Below are 18,278 nucleotides of genomic sequence, written 5' to 3' on the forward strand. Positions count from 1 at the left end.
TGGCCAGCCCCAGTGGAAAGGAAGTCCCACCAAGGCAGAAGACTCCAATTCCTACCCATTCATCCCCCATGTGAAAAAGCAGAGGTTCATCTTCCTCTGCTAGACATTTGACCCAGCCTGCTTTTCCAGCCTGTCAGGAAAAACTCCTTCGAATACCCAGGCTGCCGTCCTAAGGGCCAGGCCAACATCTGGCAGATCGCGGGCTCTGGGCTGATCACAGGGACGTCACAACTGAGAGCCCTCCAGTGTAGCTTCTGTTAACACGGGGTCAGCTAGGCCCCTCAACCAGGACACTCTTTAGAGGAAACTCAATGCTTGTGGCAAGTGGAGTTACCAACACCAGGACCAGCAGAGCAATCGGCCAAACCTCAAGCCAGAATGTTCTCTGCCTTCTCAGCTGTCAGGTGCATGCACAGTGCTGGGTGTCGGGTGGGGGGCACACAGTCTAACGGGGGAGGAGCCATGTGGAAGCTCGCTAGGAAGTGCTGTGACGTTGCCGTGCACAGGGAGACGCAGGAAGCAGCTCAGAGCCACCGGAAGGCTGGCTGAGAAGTGTGGGCAACCTCTGGGCAGCCTCTTTTCTGTCTGCATGACTCAAAGTCTGAGTGGTGTAGGAGGGTGACACCTACACAAAAACAGGAAGGAAAGAGCACCGATATTAAATAATTCCAGCCCTGCCCCTGACTAGCCAGCTCTTTACCTGAGCCCTTCATACCCTGCAGGTCCTTATCCATAAAAAGGACCAACCCGCCAGGACTTCAAATGTCAAATATAACAAGGAAGGGACTGGCACGGGGTGTCCCTCAGCAAATGCCTAAGAGTGAACAGAGGAGAACCCAGAAGTTTTCAGGCGAGACCAGCGTGTGTGACTTCCTGTTCACCCTCCCCGGACAGTCGTTCCAGTTCCGTGGGAAAGTCTGTGGTCAGCTGGACACAGCAAGGCTGACCAAAGGGCCACGGGGTGGGGGGAGGACGCCCCCCACTCACCAACAATCAGACAGCCCTGAGGACACTACCACACGAGGCAAGTCATTACTGGCTGGCAAAAGTGCATGCTTTTTTCCTGTAAAGAATTTTTTATTTAAAAAGTACACCAAAAAATGGCTTCTGCAACCCAGTCTGATCATGAGAAAAATACTAGACAAACTGCCATAGAGGGAATCCACAAAATAAATGCTTGTACTCAAAACCGTTACAATCATGAAAAATATACAAAGTCTGAGAAACCGTCACAGCAGAGGGGCCTGAGGAGACAGGACACTAACTGCAAGGCGGGGCCCTGGACAGGATCCAGGGACGGAAAAAGGACGTCAGACGTCAGGTAACCTGAACACGGTATGGGCTTGAGTTAATAATGTATTGACAGTGACGCAGTCATCGTCTCAAACATGCCACACTAACGAGAGAAGTTAATACCCGGGAGAGTGGACGTAGGAGGCCGAAGCTGTCCTCACCGTCTTCTCTAAAACCGCTCTAAAGACATCTATTTGGTGGGGATAAATTGCTTTTATATATATGCTTTTTTATCCAACTGCTTACCATCTCAAAACTCAGCCAAAGGACAGGATATAAACCAAAAGGAAGACATTAGTGTTCACGTATCACCCCCGGCCCTGTCCCTTGCAACAGTAACAGAAGCGTCAGCTGCCCGAGTACGGGCACGTGTCCTTTAGGTCAAGCAAGGCCTGACCGATCCCCTACGCCGAGCGAAACACGAAGTTCCGTGTGTGGGGCACCCAGCTTGCTGTCCCTGACCTGGGCCACCTGTGTCTCTGCCTCTGAAGCAGAGTCACCCCGAAGCAGCCACCAAGCCACAGGCCCAGTGAGGGGCCGCCAAGTTCCCGGGAAGCCCCCAAACCTCCCATCTCTGTGGTGGGCCTCTCGCCACCCACGTCCCCCAGGATCCACCACTTGAGCAACGTGCTGGGTGGTGCCAGGCAATATCGGTGGACACCCCGACAGCCCTCGCCTCGCTGCTGTGCCCCACAGAAGCCGGACAGCAAAGTGAGAAGGTTGACTCACTAGAGATCAATTTGACCACGTGGCACGGACCCCACTGACCCTGACTCCAGGGACTGCAGGAGGCTTTATGGTTCTGCTCTGATGACCTTCCTGGTCTGTGGAGGCCACATCCACGCTGACCACAGATGTTCAGGACGGATCAGTCCGCTGGGTTTTAAAGGGCCCTTTGGAAGAGCAAGGCTGACTAGAGCCAATTAAGAAAATCATGGCGAACGCAATGAAGCCCTCCGTAGACAGACAAGAAATCTCTAAAACTAGAGTTAATAGTCCAGCAGTTCTTCCTTCAAAATCAAAACGATCAGCAAAGCCAGCTTCCCGGACACCCAGAAATGCACACCCCTGCCAAACACTCCCCAAACAGACACCACACCTCCGCAGAGGTGTCTACCAAATGCTGCGAATTCAGAAACAAGAAAGCAGGAAGCAGAATCCTTCCCTGGAGGAGGGTGGGCCACACAGTCGGCTGCACACAGATACAGCAGTAAGGGCACCTGGCGGGGGACAAAGTGCCAGGAAAGGCACCGCGCTGTGGGTGTGGCCAGCCGGGGGCCCTGGACGTCCACGTGACATACAGAACTTCAGGCCTGGGCGTGAGGTTTTAGGACCAGAACAAGATCCACATCCAGCCCCTCTTCATCCTGCAAGAAAGAGCAACTGGGGGAAGGACAAGAATAAAACGATGCCAATTCCTGGGTCGCCAGAGGAACACACGGAGCAGATGCAGGGCCCTGTAGGGCCCGAAAGCTCAACACGGAGAAGGCTGCTCCCAGAGGTTTGGTGTATCCCCTCGATATGCACTTCAGGACTAATTATTTTACAAGGCCCCACATCATTAACAAACCCGTTGATTACAGTCTTGGCAATCATTATTTAAGTCATTACTAACCGTTGGATGCAATAAATAGAGAGATGACAGAATGGCAAACAGCTGAGTTTCCACCTCCAGAGCCCGGGAACACAGTGTCAGAGGAAGATAACAGCCATGGCATTTCCAGACGGGCCGCCCAAGTCTTCAGATGCGAGCCCTGCTGATAAATCAATCCCTGGGACGCTTCGCTGTTTTTGCAATCGCAGGGACCACCGCGTTCCATTTCCTCACAGCTTTTCCTCATCTCAGTGCTGGTGATGTCCACTCAGAGGCTCAAAACATCCGATTTTTCCAGTGGCCTCCATGCCGATTTCAAATGGTCTTTTTACACATAATGAACATATTATTGGAAATGGAAACCAGTCTGAATGTGGCAAATCAACCGCCTTGACTCATGCAGGGATTTATACATACTGCATGGCTATCTAGGGAAGTTTGACCAAAAAGAAAGAAAAAAATTAAATTTCTCCTAGAACACAGGTTCACTAGGATTAGGACTAGCCATGCAAAAGTGCCAGTGTCTGGGTCGCCGCTGCTGTGTGAGGGGCCACACATGGTGATGGGTGACAGTGAACGCTCCCTGCAGCCGGCCTGGTGCTGGGCTGGAGGTGCTGTGACGTCACCTTGCCCAAGAGGGTCCGCATGTGCGATCCCTGGACCCTAACTGTCGCCCAGCACCGCAGGGTGCCGGGGTATTCTAGCAGCACACGCAGCCATACATCCCCTCGGCACTGTTGACATTTTGGGCTGGAGAACTTTCTGTGGTGGGGGCTGCCCGGTGCACTGTGGTATGTTTTCGTGCCTGGCCTCTACCCACTGGGTGCCAGCAGCGCCGCTCGCTGAATACGACGACCACTCCTGGGGGCGGGGGTGGGGGACTAAGTTCCCGGGAAGCAACGGCACCACAGAGGACTCACTGAGAATACCGTGAACATAACTGAAGAATATAACAACAATTTGGGGCGACAAGGGGTCCCTTACAGACAATGAATGGTGAGGATCAGGAAGACCCAGCTGGACACGCCCTCTGCAGTTTGCATTGCCCTTTCCACGTTGCAACAAGTGTGATCCAGGTGCATGTTTACAAGTGCACAGCATTTATGTTCATTCTCATTCTCCAGCAACTTCCTGAAGCTCACACCTCACGTCACTCGGGGCTGTACCTCTGCATCGGCTGCACCGTCAACACGGCAGAGGCCCAACTAGATGAGATGTCAGAGCCACAGTTGGTGCTGCCCAAATCAGAATGGCCTCTTGCTCCGGGAGTGGCCCACTCTTCTCAAGAGTCCGCTGGTCACCTTCTCCTACCGCACCTGGCCGTTCTCCCCAGGACCTCGAGCCAGCCCCACCAGCCACAGCCACAGTGCGGGGTACTCGACCCCAAGGGGATGCTGGATTTTGCTCTTATCTCTTCAATTCAGGGCTTTGGCCTTGCTGCGACTCCAGACATAAATCATGCTTTCCGGGGGCAGGCCCCTAACACTGCGGCTGGGCCCCTCGCTCACTTCCAGCTCCCCAAACTGAACTGTTTACAGACATCCCGGAAGGACATGAGGGGTCTGCCCCAACCTGTCTGTGGGCTCAACGACAGCAGCCACGCTAGCGCCCCCCGTGGAGCCAGGAGCCCCACCTTGGCTGTGACCTCGAGAACTGTAAGCCAACACACTTCTGTTCACTGTAAATCACCCCGTCTGTGATATTCTACAGCAGCACAAAATGGACTAAGGAAAAAAAAAAAAATCCAGACAAACCAATTTTTAAAACCAACAGAAGATTTGACAGGAAACTTCTTAAGAGAATACCCAAGTAGCCACTGAGGACATTAACAGGTGCCTAATATCTTAGTTGTCGGGTAAATACAAGTTAAAACACGCTGAGGCACTGTGACGAATCCACCAGAATCGATAAAACAAAGACGAGACGGCTCAGAGCCGGGGAGACTGCAGAACAGCAACTCCCACACGCCGCTGGCAGCAGTGTGAACTGGTACCACCATTCTAGAACACTGTTAGGCTGTTTCTGCCAAAGCTGAGCGTTCACATCCAACGGCCCAGCAACTTTTCTAGGCAAATACTCAACAGGAGCTTGTGTGCATGTGCACCGAGGACACGCACCCGGGCAGCACCAGCCCCAGTGGCCCAAAGCTCAAGTCCCAAATGTCTGAGCACAGACGTATGACCTGTAGTATAGTCACGCAATGGAACAGGACGCAACAGTGAACTACCACCCTACACTGTATCTTCGTTAAAAACAAAGGTGTAAAAGCAGCCTGAGCCTAACCATGTGCCCTGGAGCCGCCCCTCTCCTTGCCACGAAGAGCATCCCTGTCCTTTCATTTCCAAGCTCCAGATCCCGTTACCCAGACACCATCCCCCAACACAGAGGCAGCACCTGCCTCTGGGCCACAGCAGATGAGCCCGGGCAACTGTGTCCTAAGACTGCAACTGCGCCATGTCCACTCAGGTGGGCTGGGGTGCTGCGCTGCCCCCAGAAGGCTGGCACAGGCAACAGCTGGGGGTCCCGCCCCTGCTCAGCGGCTGCCACGGCAAACCTACCCTCCCTTGGTCCGCTCAGGCACCCGCACGCCGTGGGAGGCTTGGCTTGAGGGAAGGTCGACCTCCCTTCTGGGTCTGGAAGCCTCGGTCCCGCCCAGGCCGACCAGCACCTCTCCTTTCCCCGGGAGCTGCGTGGCGCTGCCCTTCTTTCTCGACACCCCACGCTCCTCCCAGCTCCCTCCACACACACAAAGGAACCCCTGGGACTGGGGCAGCAGAGCCTCCCCATGAGCACAAGTTCACTTTTATGAGCCCTCCCATCAACAACTTGACATTGAAGACACTTGTCACCAAAGGCCCTCACAAAGCCGAACGCCAGTCAGGTCAGCATCGCTTTGACAGGGCAGAGAGAAAAAGAGAAACTGAGTTGTAGCAGGGGTTAGGAACGTTGTATCCAACGCTGGCAAGAGGCGGCTCATTTCTCAGGAACTGTCTACGGATTTCCAGAGTTCTTCCCTGGAGAGTTTGGACGTCCAGGAAGGTTTCTTCCTTCCCAGACCCTCTTTTCATCCTTCCCCCATTTAAATTGTCATTTCTGCCAAGAATCCTCTGTCTCACTACTTCCTGCTGCTCCACTAATTACAATAACAAGAAATAACCCCACAGTGATGTCATCCAAACTTCTACTTCCTGTAGTGAACGAAGGGGTCAGGCCCAGATGCGTCGTGCCTCCATTTTGGGGGTGGGGTGGAAATCATGGCTCTCACACTCTATGAAAGCTTTTATGTTTACAGAAGCACTCACCCCAAAGATTTTATAAGTTAAATAAAAACAAAATGTGTGTCAGGCACTGCTACCACCAAAATGTAGCTATTGTAAGGGGAAAACAAACCGCTGATTGTGTAAAGCTGTGAATATAGATCTATACGCATAATAAAGAAAAGCTACATTTTCAAGACACATGTAATGAGATGCAGGCTATAAAACACATTCAGTGTTTCTAGCACGTGTGAGCAGAGGGGGATTAGAGTTTATAACTTTCTGCCATTGGCAGGGAGATGGAGACACGTGTGGGGACCGTGGACACACAGGGACAGGAGACAGGGAAGGAGACCCACCCTGCGTGGCTCCAAGCTCCCTGGGTGCAGAAGAGCCTTCCTGGCCCCTTCACCAGGCGGGCCTGGCAGCTCACACCGATTGGGTGGTTAATTTTTGGAAGGGATCAAAGAATAAAGCCGTGTCCTGATCACATTCTGAAAAGTTCTGTGCTTGGGATTTCCACCAAAAAAGGCTCTCTGAGGCAGACAAATGGGAGCCTGCCTGGAAGAAGGAAAACCCAGGTTGGCTGACGAGATCACCATGGAAGAGCTGCAGGGGCAGCTTGGCGATGCCCAACCAGCTGTGTCCCACGGGGTCCTCTGCCTCCCGCATTCAGACTCGGCTTGCCTCCACACCATTCGGTCCAAAAGGGGCCACCATCTGGAGTCTGTTCTGAGATTTCAGCACTTGGTATTAAAGTTATCTTGGGTTAGGGCTCCAACAGCCAAATCTGACTTCAGATCCAGCCACCATCCCCAGATGGTGTCGATGTGCGGAGGGGTGGCTGTTCTGATGCCATCTGATGCCACCCCAGCCCCCTTGAGGACACGTGCACAGACCCCGTCATCACGATCCCGGCAAAAACTCGAGCAGGACCTTTCTCATGGGAGGCCCCGGGCTTGGGTGGCACAATCAACAACGGAGGGAGCTAGGATTTCTTTCCTGCGTGAGGACAGGTCCCAAATATTTTGTCTACAGCCTACCAGAAACAAGGTCTTCTGGTCAATTACCACACAGATTTTCTGTAGCTGAACTCAACCTACTACATTCACAAGGCCACACCATCACCCTAACTACATGTCCTGTTGCCACCCCAAGACTGTTCTCCTTCCACAGCTTTTATAACCCAAAGCATGTCAGGCGTTCTCTGCCAAGTTCTACCAGGGGTGGCTTCAGAGCATCCGGGGAAGTGCTGCTCTGAGTTGACATGAGGTCAAAGGTGGGCCAACTGTACAGAGACTGCCTGGTGGGGCAGGGCGTGTTTGTTGAGGTCACCTCTGGAGACAAGGCCAGCGTGGGGTCCTGCAGAGGTGGCTGAACCCATGAGGATTTCCTTTGACACCTCTAAGAGGGTCGTGACTCTCCGCAAGGACCTCATCTGATTCTTACCAATGACAACATTACTTCCTTCTCCAACTATGTTTTCCTACTACTGGTCACTACCAGAATATTCCTTCTAGAACAATAACAAAATTTAAGGAAAACCAGCCTAAGTTCCCAGAGCCTTCTCCACCCTCCACAGGAAGCTTTCGGGAGCAGCTCTGGATCTCCAAGTGCTGTGGGTGGGGCTCCTGCGTCTTCACCTGGTCTGTAGGAAACGGAGGACCTAGGACACAGCGTCTTTTACAGCTGCTGATGCAGGTGACAGTCTGCATCTGCCAGCACTGCTGGCATTCCTCTCCAGGGAGGGGGGATTCTATCAAACACTGTCCCTTGGTCAGTTCACCTGCCCGGCCGGACCCCCTTCCAAACTTGACATCCAGCCACAGGGTCCCGTGGACCACACCCTGCGGGTTTCCCCAACACAGACTGAGACAAACAGTGGGTTGGTTTCAATAGGATACGAAGAAACAATGAGGAAAGAACATTTTGCAGCGGCCCACTATATATAGAAAATTAAATCAAGCCTTGGCTATAAACAGAGGGTGGATCATGCACTAGCTTGCCTTTAATAATTAATGCTCCTGTAATGTCCCAATATGGACTAAATGGCCTATTCCCAAAGGAAAATATAGTCTCATTGACAAAAGATGACCAAAATATCTACAGTGGTTGCTAATCTGAATAGAATCGGCTCCAAAATTAGGACAAGTGTCTATTTCAATGGAGAGTTTATTTACAAGCCATTTTCTCACCTGAAACAGGGAGACGGATTTAGAAACCACAAGCCCTTCCACTGTGATGAAAACCACTTCCACTATTAAGCACTCCGTGGAGAAGTACTTACATTCTCTCCTTTTGATTCTGAAGGTTTTGGATTTAAAACCTGAGCCGGCTCTCCTTCCATTACGGTAACCATGCTAAACGGTTCCGATACTGTACCTGGGCATTTACAGTGATCTTGTCAAATAAAATGTTCCTCCAAGTTAACTCTGCTGTATATTTATGCACTTAATATCACAGCTCACCGCAAAGTGCACAAATCATTTTAACAGAGTGTAAATTTAACTACCAGGAAGGCATTTTATACTCTGCTTAACTTCACTAAGGGGCCCATATTTTTTGGAGAAGATAAATCATACTTCCATATAACTCTACTTAAGGGAGCAGTAGTCAAAACTTCTAAGAGAAATATACCCAAGTCTCCTTGGATTGGGGGTAAACAGATACATCCAGGCCCTCAACCAAGAAGTCTGTCACCTGTACCTCTTACCAAGCACGAAGCAGCCAGCCGCACACCTGGCCCAAGGCAGGTGGGGTAAGTGAGGGGCTGGGTTATCAGCATGCACCCTCCTCCCTGCCTCTGCTCACTGTCCTCTGGCCGTTCTGGAACGATGCGGATCGACGGCTGTTGACTTGGGGACACCCCTAATGTGGCAAGGGGCTGACATCGGCACCACTTTGATGGTCATCATTAGGAACACAATCTCCTACGAATCTTTTCTGAAATGAGCTCCATACCCCACTGCCAAAAGGTCTCCAGATGCACGTAAGACATTTTAAAAGGGGGAAAAAAGACAGTACAAGAAGAAATCCATGCCTATAGCAGCTGAAGTCATAAATTATGTACTGAATTAGGGAACCTTAGCCATGGCCCATCTGGAAGGGCCAGACTGGGGTCTCAAGCTGTGCCCCAAAGGTCGACAGCAGGAGCTCCCGGGGCCAGAGAAGCCGCAGCCACAGCCCCTGTATTCGAGGGGCACAGGAGCACTCATGGCTCTTCATGCTCAGAGCACGCAACAACATATGTCACCTCCACAAAGCAGGGCTACTCAACACACTTCCCACGGCCCCCCACCCCATACCCGGCTCGGTACCTAACACGCACAAAATCATGTTCAGGGCTTAGAGGAAAAAATGGAGATTGAGCATTTCTTTACTTTCTGGCTCAAAGGAAGATGGAGACATGTGAAAAAGACACAAGACAAGGCTCGAAGTGGCACCGGCTGCCAAATCTAAAGTAATTTGAGTGTCGAAATAAATCATGATAGTATCATGATATTACCCACTGAATGAACTAAGAACCTTCTAGATAAAAATAAATGAGTGAAAGAAAGAGGAAAGCCAACTAATATTAATAAAAGCAGAAAGATGGAATCAGAAAGGTATCATTTAGCAGCCATCATAAAAATTGATTCAAGAGAATTATCAATAGATGCTAAGACCAGTGGGTGAAAAGTATTTATAGCATTTATGGTCTCAAAGTGACTTCCCCACGACAAACTTATTAATTATGAAGTGAAAGATGATACATAGCTTTACTGTGCGGAAAACAGACACAAACCATCCTTACCAAGTGATCAACGATAATCTCACCGGTAGTAAGATAAATTGACACCACGCTCCTCCATTCACGCCGTGCAGAAAACACTGTGACGTCAGCCCTGAACTAGTCTTGCTCAAAGTGCATAACTTACATCTCATCAGGAGAAGGCACGAGACAAACCAAATCCAGGGGCATTCTTGAAAATGACCCATCTGTTGTCTTCAAAATCAATGTCATGGAACAAAGCAAGGCAAGGAATTGCTCCAAATTAAAGATGACTAAAGAGAAAAAGTAACTAAATGCAACACAGAATCCAGAAGTTTGTTTTGCTATAAAGGATATTATTGGGACAACTGGCAAAAATCGATATGGGCTCTAAACACTAGATATTATTACCAAGGCAAATTTCCTGACTTCAGGACTTGTGCTGTATGTAAAAGAATGTGTCGGTGCTTAGGAAAAATAATTCCTTCATCCTGCTCTGCTACACGTTTGCAAATACTTCTCAAAGGGTTGGGGGAGAAATAATATAGATACAGATAGTGGGGGTGTATGTTTCTGTGTATGAGAGAATAAGCAAATGTGGTAAAATATCATTTGGAGCATTTAAGTGAAGGGTTAATTAGAAATCCTTTGCCCCATTCTTATAACTCTTCTGTAAGCCTGAAATTATGTCTAAATATAAAGTTAAAAAAAAAGGGAAAAAAAAAACTAAGAAATGGACATAAATGGTTACAGTGATTGTGTTCAAGTTTCAGAATCAAGGTTGACTGATATTTCCCCCAGAGGACCCAAATCATTGCACTGTGATTTCACTACTCTTAAAACTAAACTATCAAAAATACAGTAAAAGACGGAGCATGTTAGCTGGAAAGACGGAGGTGGGGCGGGGCAGGGTTTGGGGCGGTCTGTCGGGGAGGCAAGGACTGGGGTCGTGTTCTCTGCCTGCCCCTGGCAGGGGATGCGGATCTGCCCTCTACAGTTCGGGAGTCGGTGGCCTCAAATTCACTGCGGTGCTCTGGGAGAAGCCCAAGGAGAGCAGCAGCAGGGGTCGCCTCCTCACCGTGCTGCCCCAGAGGAACCGCCCACTGAGTACCCATCCTCCACCCAGACTCAGAAATACCCAAACCCTGGGCCCCGACGGTCAACGCTGCCCCAGGGGCAGTCTCTGCACCCGCCGCTCTGTGCCAACCGATTCTACACGGCCACGGTGAAGTCTAGAAACCAGCCAGAACCAGCCCGGTGCCAGTCTGGGGCCCAAGGCAGGGAACTGGCCTGAAGGTCACAAAGCCTTACACGCTCTCCCCGGTGGCCCAAGGTCAGGGCTGGCCACGCCAGAGCTGGGCAGTGGCCCTCCTGCCCTGGGCACATCTTAGCACGATGGCTCCGACCACGCTGCCTTCTGACACCCCCACACCCCCACGGTGCATGGACATCCTGACCACGGAGATGCAGCCCTTCTGGCCACGCTCTAAAGACAGAGAGCGGCCCGCAGCTCCCCCCAAAAGCTTCTGCCATAACTAACCTCTGCTTTCCATTAAAATCAATCCTTATAAAAGTTTAGTGTATCTCTTGCCTCAGGTAACATTTTCAGCTAATTTTGCCTCTCCCCCACCAGAGTGTGGTGGCTGCACAAGTCACGTCTGCACACTCTGGATCCATGACAACTCTTCTTCTGTCAGTTTTCAAAGGACACATGCCCGGGAGGCCTGCGGCATTACCTTCTACTCCAGGAAATTCGGCTCAGAAGCTCCTGCTGCAGGAGAGGGCTAACAAGGGCCACCTCCCTGCTGGCAGCCCCAGCACATGGTAAGCAAGTGCAGGGAAGGCATGGACGTCCCCAACTTGTCTCGGCCCTGCAGTGGCTGCCGCTGAACACCTGTTGGGCTAAATAAAGCCAGACTAAGATTTTACCTTAAAATTGAAAGTTTACAGCTGATGCCAAAACATAAACCCTCCAGGGCCAGCTCACATTCTCAACATACTTTCTAAAGCTGGGCGAGAGCACAGCCAAGTCACTCGGAGAAGGCTCTCTTGGTGTGACTTCTGGATAAAGTCTCCCTGGCGTGCCGGAGGGCAGCGAGCGCTCAGTGAGAAAGTCAGAGGCCCGTCCCGCAGGCTCCACCAAGCCTCCAGGTCCCCAGGAGGGAGGTGGAGTGCCCGGTGCTGGGCTGGGGCTAAGGACACATCCCTGACCTGTGACCCATCCTTGGACAAACTGTTTTGTTGTCTGCAAAAGAGGAAAAGGTACGATATTATTGTGATTATCTAACCTAATGCCGCTAGGACGAAAGACGACAACACACCCAGTCTTCCGTCCACTGTTCCACCCTGAACAGGCACCCAGGACCCCTGGCTGCTCTTCCTAAGTGCATTTGTCCTCAGAGGCCCGTGAACACGCCTGGTCCCCAGCACTGAGGCCACCTCCGCAGGGCGCCGTGAGTGGCACAGGAAAGCCACGCGGGGGAGACTGGCCCAGTCATGCTTCCATTCTGGGGCTGCAGCAGCCACTTGGAAGGAAGGGTGACTAAATGAGAAGGAATCTGACTCACAGGGAGGTGCCCTGGAGGCCTCCTAGGTAGGGTCCCCACCGGCCAGGGCTTCCCACCCACCCCACCCTCCTCTGCTCTCTGGGAAGTGGGGGTGCTGGGAGGTGGTACCCCAGAAGCCACCTCCCCATCCCTGAGTGCTGCACAACCTTCGTCTCAGGGGCCCTGGATGGTGGCCCCGCTGAAGTCATGGATTTCCCAGGTCAGGGAAGTACTCAAAGGACCTACACCCCTGCCCCTCCCTTGCTCCCTGGTGGACAGTGGGTCTGGTGTCCACAGAGCAGATTCCGACCCCACCCAGGCGGCAACTGCATCACACCCACTGCCTGTGCCGCCTCCCTTCCTCTAGCCTGGCCTTCCTCACTGACCAGTGCTCCCTCTCACCAAGGGGCCTGTGATCCCCAAAATACTTCCCCGCTGCTGCCACCTGTTACTGCTGGTGCCCGCTCGATACACGGCCACGAATTCTGCCTTCGCCGCGTCAGCAAACCTCTGCCAAAGCATACTTGCCCTTGACTGTTCCCCTGGCTCTAGGCAAACAAAGCCCTTCCCTTAGCAACAGCTCACTGGGCAAGACCCAGCCTGGAGCGGCTCCAGCATCCCGCGTCTCGGTTCATGGCCACGGGATCGTGACAGAAATCACCTTCAACCCTCACGTCACCACCCATCACCCCAACCGCAACACCAATTCATCAGCAGGAAAAATGAGGCAGATTGCAAACAGCTGCTGAATTCCAAGATAAAGAGTTTTATTTTAGTGGCTAAGGGGAAAAGTGGAGAAAAGCCGCCAACATTTTTACTAACAGCATAATTATATCAGAGAAAACTCCCTCCTCTAAGATTCCTACGCTGCCCTGACAGCAATTTAAGCAGCTGAGAAAAGATGGTGAAGACAAAGTCATTACAGCGGGATCCTGTCTCCTTTCCATACACACGTCGGACTCTCTTTAATGACAATGACAGAAAGCTACGCGGACATATGGCGAGGAGAGCCACCCCGTGTGCAACAGCAGTTACATAAAGTGTTTAGTGCAGGATTTAGCTGTTTTAAAGATCCTATTAACCAGAGACAATTTCCATCTCAAGACTCCAGGCAGAGCTGGTAGCTTTACTTCTAAAATCAGGGCAAAGAACCCCCAACAGTAAGTATTCTGTGAGCGCTGAAACCTCCAGCCCGGAGCCTCCGTGAAATCACCCCATGGTGAAATGCGGTCCTGTCGGTTTCAATGTGACCACTTACGAGTAACCTTAACATGCAGATTAACACCTATGTGAGGTCCTCATTTGTACTCTTGTCCTGTCCAAGCCACTTTCCAGAGACACCCAGGGTATCTTTTTTCAAAACTTACAACTGATCATAGCACACTGTCCTTGAAACTGTCCTTGAAACAGGCCACTCTGGCTCCTGCCCTGGGCACTCTGCACTAGCATCTGCTGGCGTCTCGATCCTGGACTTCCCAGCCCCTAGAGCAGTGAGAAATACACTTCTGTTGTTTATAAGCTGCTCATTTATGGTATTGTGGTAGAGCAGCCCAAATGGACTAAGACAACTGAGCAAGACAACAACCCATCAAGGAGGGGCTCCTCGCTCCCTAGAACATGAGCTCAGTAGGAGCTTGCCCACTGCACCCGCAGAGCCTGAAGAACCCTGGCGCACATGCGTGAGCACACGCACACACAATTTCTGAATGAATGACTGAGTCTGTAGAGAGCAAGAGACGGCCAGCCCTGACCTCAACCCTGGAAAGAGGGGTGGGTGCAATTACTTATCAAGGACAGAAGCAACTGCGATGACCAGTGGTCCTAGTGCACTGGTTCCGTCCTACAATGGTTGTAAGAAAAAGGACACCCCTGGGGACCCTGGGGACGGAACATTCACACCTGGCAGGAGTGTAAGGGTCTGTCTTAAGAAGGGAGGCTTTGCTACTGTCGTTCTGCTGACATCCCACTCACACGCTTTCCATCCCCCCCTTTGCACCCCACACCGAGGAGCGTGCTGGACAACTCGGCTGTGTTCACACACAGGAGGTCCTTGGGATGCCTCGATGCAGACTCCCTCGGCCCACGGTGACCCCGCCTAGGCAGCCTGTCCCGCAGTTCACCAGCACACAGATGGTCGTCTCTCCGGTAGACAACTTGTGTGGTTTTACAAATTCTTTAGATTTCAGAGAACTATGCTCCCTTGTCTCTCAGCCCAGTTCTGCCCTCTGGAACAAGCTGCCTCTCTGTCTCACAAAATGATAATCCAAGGACAGATGTTTTTTCCTCTGGGTTCAACAGCCCCAGAGGCCAGTGAGATGCCTTCCTGCACCTTCCATCCCAGCTCCCTTTGGTGAGCTCCTCAGGTGGTCCAGGTGCTGCTTACCCCTGGCCCTGGACTCTGCCCCAGCATCCCATCCCGCAGAGAACAACATGCCCCTCTTCCCCCCTCTCTCAGCTGCCTTAGCTTTTGGAGCCACCAAGAGCTAAACTACTGGGACAAAAGGTCACGGGAAATCCTGTCCATACCATGTGTCAAAGATGCAGCATGTGGTCTCTCAGGTAGCTCATGGAGCAGCACAGCAGCTGGTCAGCAGGAGTGACAAAAGAACCAAGATAAAGTGGACAAGAAGTTGGTGAGAGGCATGGATTGCTGTGGTGGGTTCTGAAGGTCAGGCCGGGCTGGGGTGGGGGTGACTCGTACAGGTGCACAGCACAAATTATAAACCATGACCCCAAATCGCCAGTTGCAAACATACAAGTGATGTCTCTTTACCACTCAGAGGATGACTGGAGGTTATCAGTGTAGCCACTTCTAATACTGTCTATGCAATTTAAGGTTTTCCCTTGACATTGCCCGCCACCACTCAAACACGGCTGAGTAACACAACCAAAACTGGACCACGCCATTTATCAATCATGAAACGGAAGAGCTTAAACCGCCCTGATAACCTCAGGATTTATCTCTACTGCCCAATGGCTTCTGAACTGGAATGAGTCAACATCATCTGAAAATGCTTCCCTCCTAGAAATTACACAGGGTTCCGGTTGCTATAAACTGACAGCCCTGCCCAAGGCCTAACAACGTTGAATTTTGTTAACACACACACAAAAAGACGGGGCAGGTGACACCCCTCATGATTCCTACTTCTCACCACTGTGCAAACCCACCTACCTACCAAAACTGCGCCAAATAAGGACACACAGACAAAAGGGAGACAAATGCTGGTCTGAACTCCGCCCTCCGGGTCAGTTCTTCCACGCAGAATGATCGAGATGAGATGAGATATCAGAATGAACCATTTCACCATCTCCACCTATCCAGTGTGCCTTTTACTCTAGCTGAGATTCACAAATGCGACTGCTGAGATAGAAAATCCGTATCGGAGACATGGGAGTCATGTTCTAATTTCTCCAATAGGATGTGAGTAACGGCTCTCACAAAAGTAAACTTATCATTCCTGCCTCAAAACAAGCCGAGACCCACACAGAACATTTCTGAGCCTGATAATACGCTGCCAGACGTTGTTCTTTTTACTTTAAAAGATTTGCTTTTGACAACAAATTTTAGACTAGAATAAAAGTTGCTTTTTTTCGCAAAAGTATTGAAAGGAAAACAAACACTACTAATGGGATTTTGTTTCTGAACATCTGGAGGTTCTAAAGTATCAGAAGTTGACATAAAAACTTTAAAGCAGCGTAACAAGAATGCCCGATAGAATCAGTGAAGTGATTCCGCAGAAGCTGACCCAATGCGATGACAGCCAGCCACCTCCAGAAGTCGCAGTCTGGCCCAGGAGAGAGCACAGGGCCACTGAGGAAGAGGCAAACTGGGGATATTAAATGACAGTTCTGTCAACCTAGAGCCTCGGGAGGACTGCTCCGGCCACTGTTTTGGCGGTGCAGTTCCTTTCCTAAATCCACACGTTCCCAAGTGTGCAGACTGGACGCAGCTCAATGTGGCGCACTGTACCCAGCAGGGCCGACACAGGCAGGTGAGAGCAGGACGCTTTAGCAGGCCCGAGCCGGTGGCCACCCAGGGTGACCTACGGCCTCCCCAGTTGACCTGCGCATCCACTCCCTGCACGGTCCCAGCTCAACCCGGAACACACTGCGGGCACTTCACAAATGCCTGTTCAATCAAAGCAGCAGCAAGTATCTTTAAGGGGGCTCCCCAGGGGAACGTCATAATGGGGGGCACCAAGTTGCAGGAGGATTAGAATCCCGGCCTCTGCTGGCTCAGTTTTCTCAAGCCCCTCCCCGTAAGTCAGTGCTGATTGTGTCCTTGGAAACACGTCCAGCTGGGCTGTCTACCCACCGTGCTTGCTCCCCTGCTGGGGCACCTGGGGGCCAAGCCACCTCCCCAGGGGGCAGCTCCAATTCAACGGTCCTTGAAGGTCATCACCAAAACCATGCTGGCCAGGGACAAGTAAGCATCCCCTTGCGTAGGGCAGGCGGAGGTGAAGGGAGCAAGCAGAAACAAAAAGGGATTTTCCTTTAAAAACAGAATTTATAAAAAAGGCACTTACTTAATAGAGGGATAGGATTTGGCTGATACATGAGACAGTTAAATGCAAACAATACATCCTATAAACTGAATTAATATGCTTAAAGCATTTATGTCTATATGGGATTTCATGGAGAAAATATGTAATAATAATAATGGTTGTTTAAAAGACTGTGGAGGAGAAAAATAACAACACTAGTATCTCAAGGTGATAGTGTGCTTATTACATCTCCAAGCTTTGGTCTACATAATTTACGAGTATTAACTCATTTGTGCTTTACAAGCCTATGAGACAGGTACTATCATCATCCTTATACTTAAGGTGGAAACTGAGGCACAGAAAAGATCAGCCATCTCCCCAGGGTCACACAGCTACCAAGTGGCAGATTTGAGTCCAGGCACCTGGACTGCAGCATACACTGTTCTGCCAAAAAGAGACAACTGAAAAAACAAAGGGGTTGGGCACAGTGGCTCACACCTATAATCCTAACACTCTGGGAGGCCGAGGCAGGAGGACTGCTTGAGGCAAGAGTTCAAGACCAGCCTGAGCAAGGGCAAGACCCCTGTTTCTCTATCAAAAATAGAAAAATTAGGTGGTGTGCCCCTGTAATTCCAGCTAAAAAAAAAAAAAAAAAAAAAAAGCATTGGATAGGTCTACTGATTTGCTGTGATACCCATGCACAATCTATCATATCAAGTAGGGACACAGGGGTAGCAGGATTATTTTTTGGTAAGCAAACACAAAACAGCCTCTGTAAGCACATATACACCTGTGTGTTCTAGGAAAGGCAAGAAGGGGAGAAAGACCCCTGGCAGTACGTGAGGACTGGGGAGGGAAGGTGCTTAGCTCTGCCTTTACCAATCCTGCACTGGGTTCTTCTTCAATAAGCATCTGATCCTGTTGGAGGAGTCAAGGTGACCAGCTATTTTATTCCCTATTTAAAAAGTAACAAATTCATTACAGAGCATTAAGGAAAGGGGGGGGGGAAATTACTCCAAATTCTATCAACCAAAGATAATCACTATAAACTGTTCATCATCAGATTTCTCCCATGATTATTTTTATGGTTCTATTCATAAAAGTACATTCAATATTGCATCTTTTCACTTTAAGACTAACAATCTACTTATGATATTTCAAACTGTGAAAGCATCATTTGAAAAAGAATTAGCTATTTTCCCACTGCTGGATGCTTGAGTCATCTGTGTTTTTTGCCATCAAATAACACAACAAAAATCTTGGTGTACTAAAACTTTACCAGCATCAGGTGAGGAAGGGAGATTTCTAGGTCAAAGGGCATGCATACTCTTTTAGAAAGGCGACACTGGGTTT

The sequence above is a fragment of the Eulemur rufifrons genome, chromosome 28 (genome assembly GCF_041146395.1).
Source record: "Eulemur rufifrons isolate Redbay chromosome 28, OSU_ERuf_1, whole genome shotgun sequence".
In the NCBI taxonomy this organism is placed as follows: domain Eukaryota; kingdom Metazoa; phylum Chordata; class Mammalia; order Primates; family Lemuridae; genus Eulemur; species Eulemur rufifrons.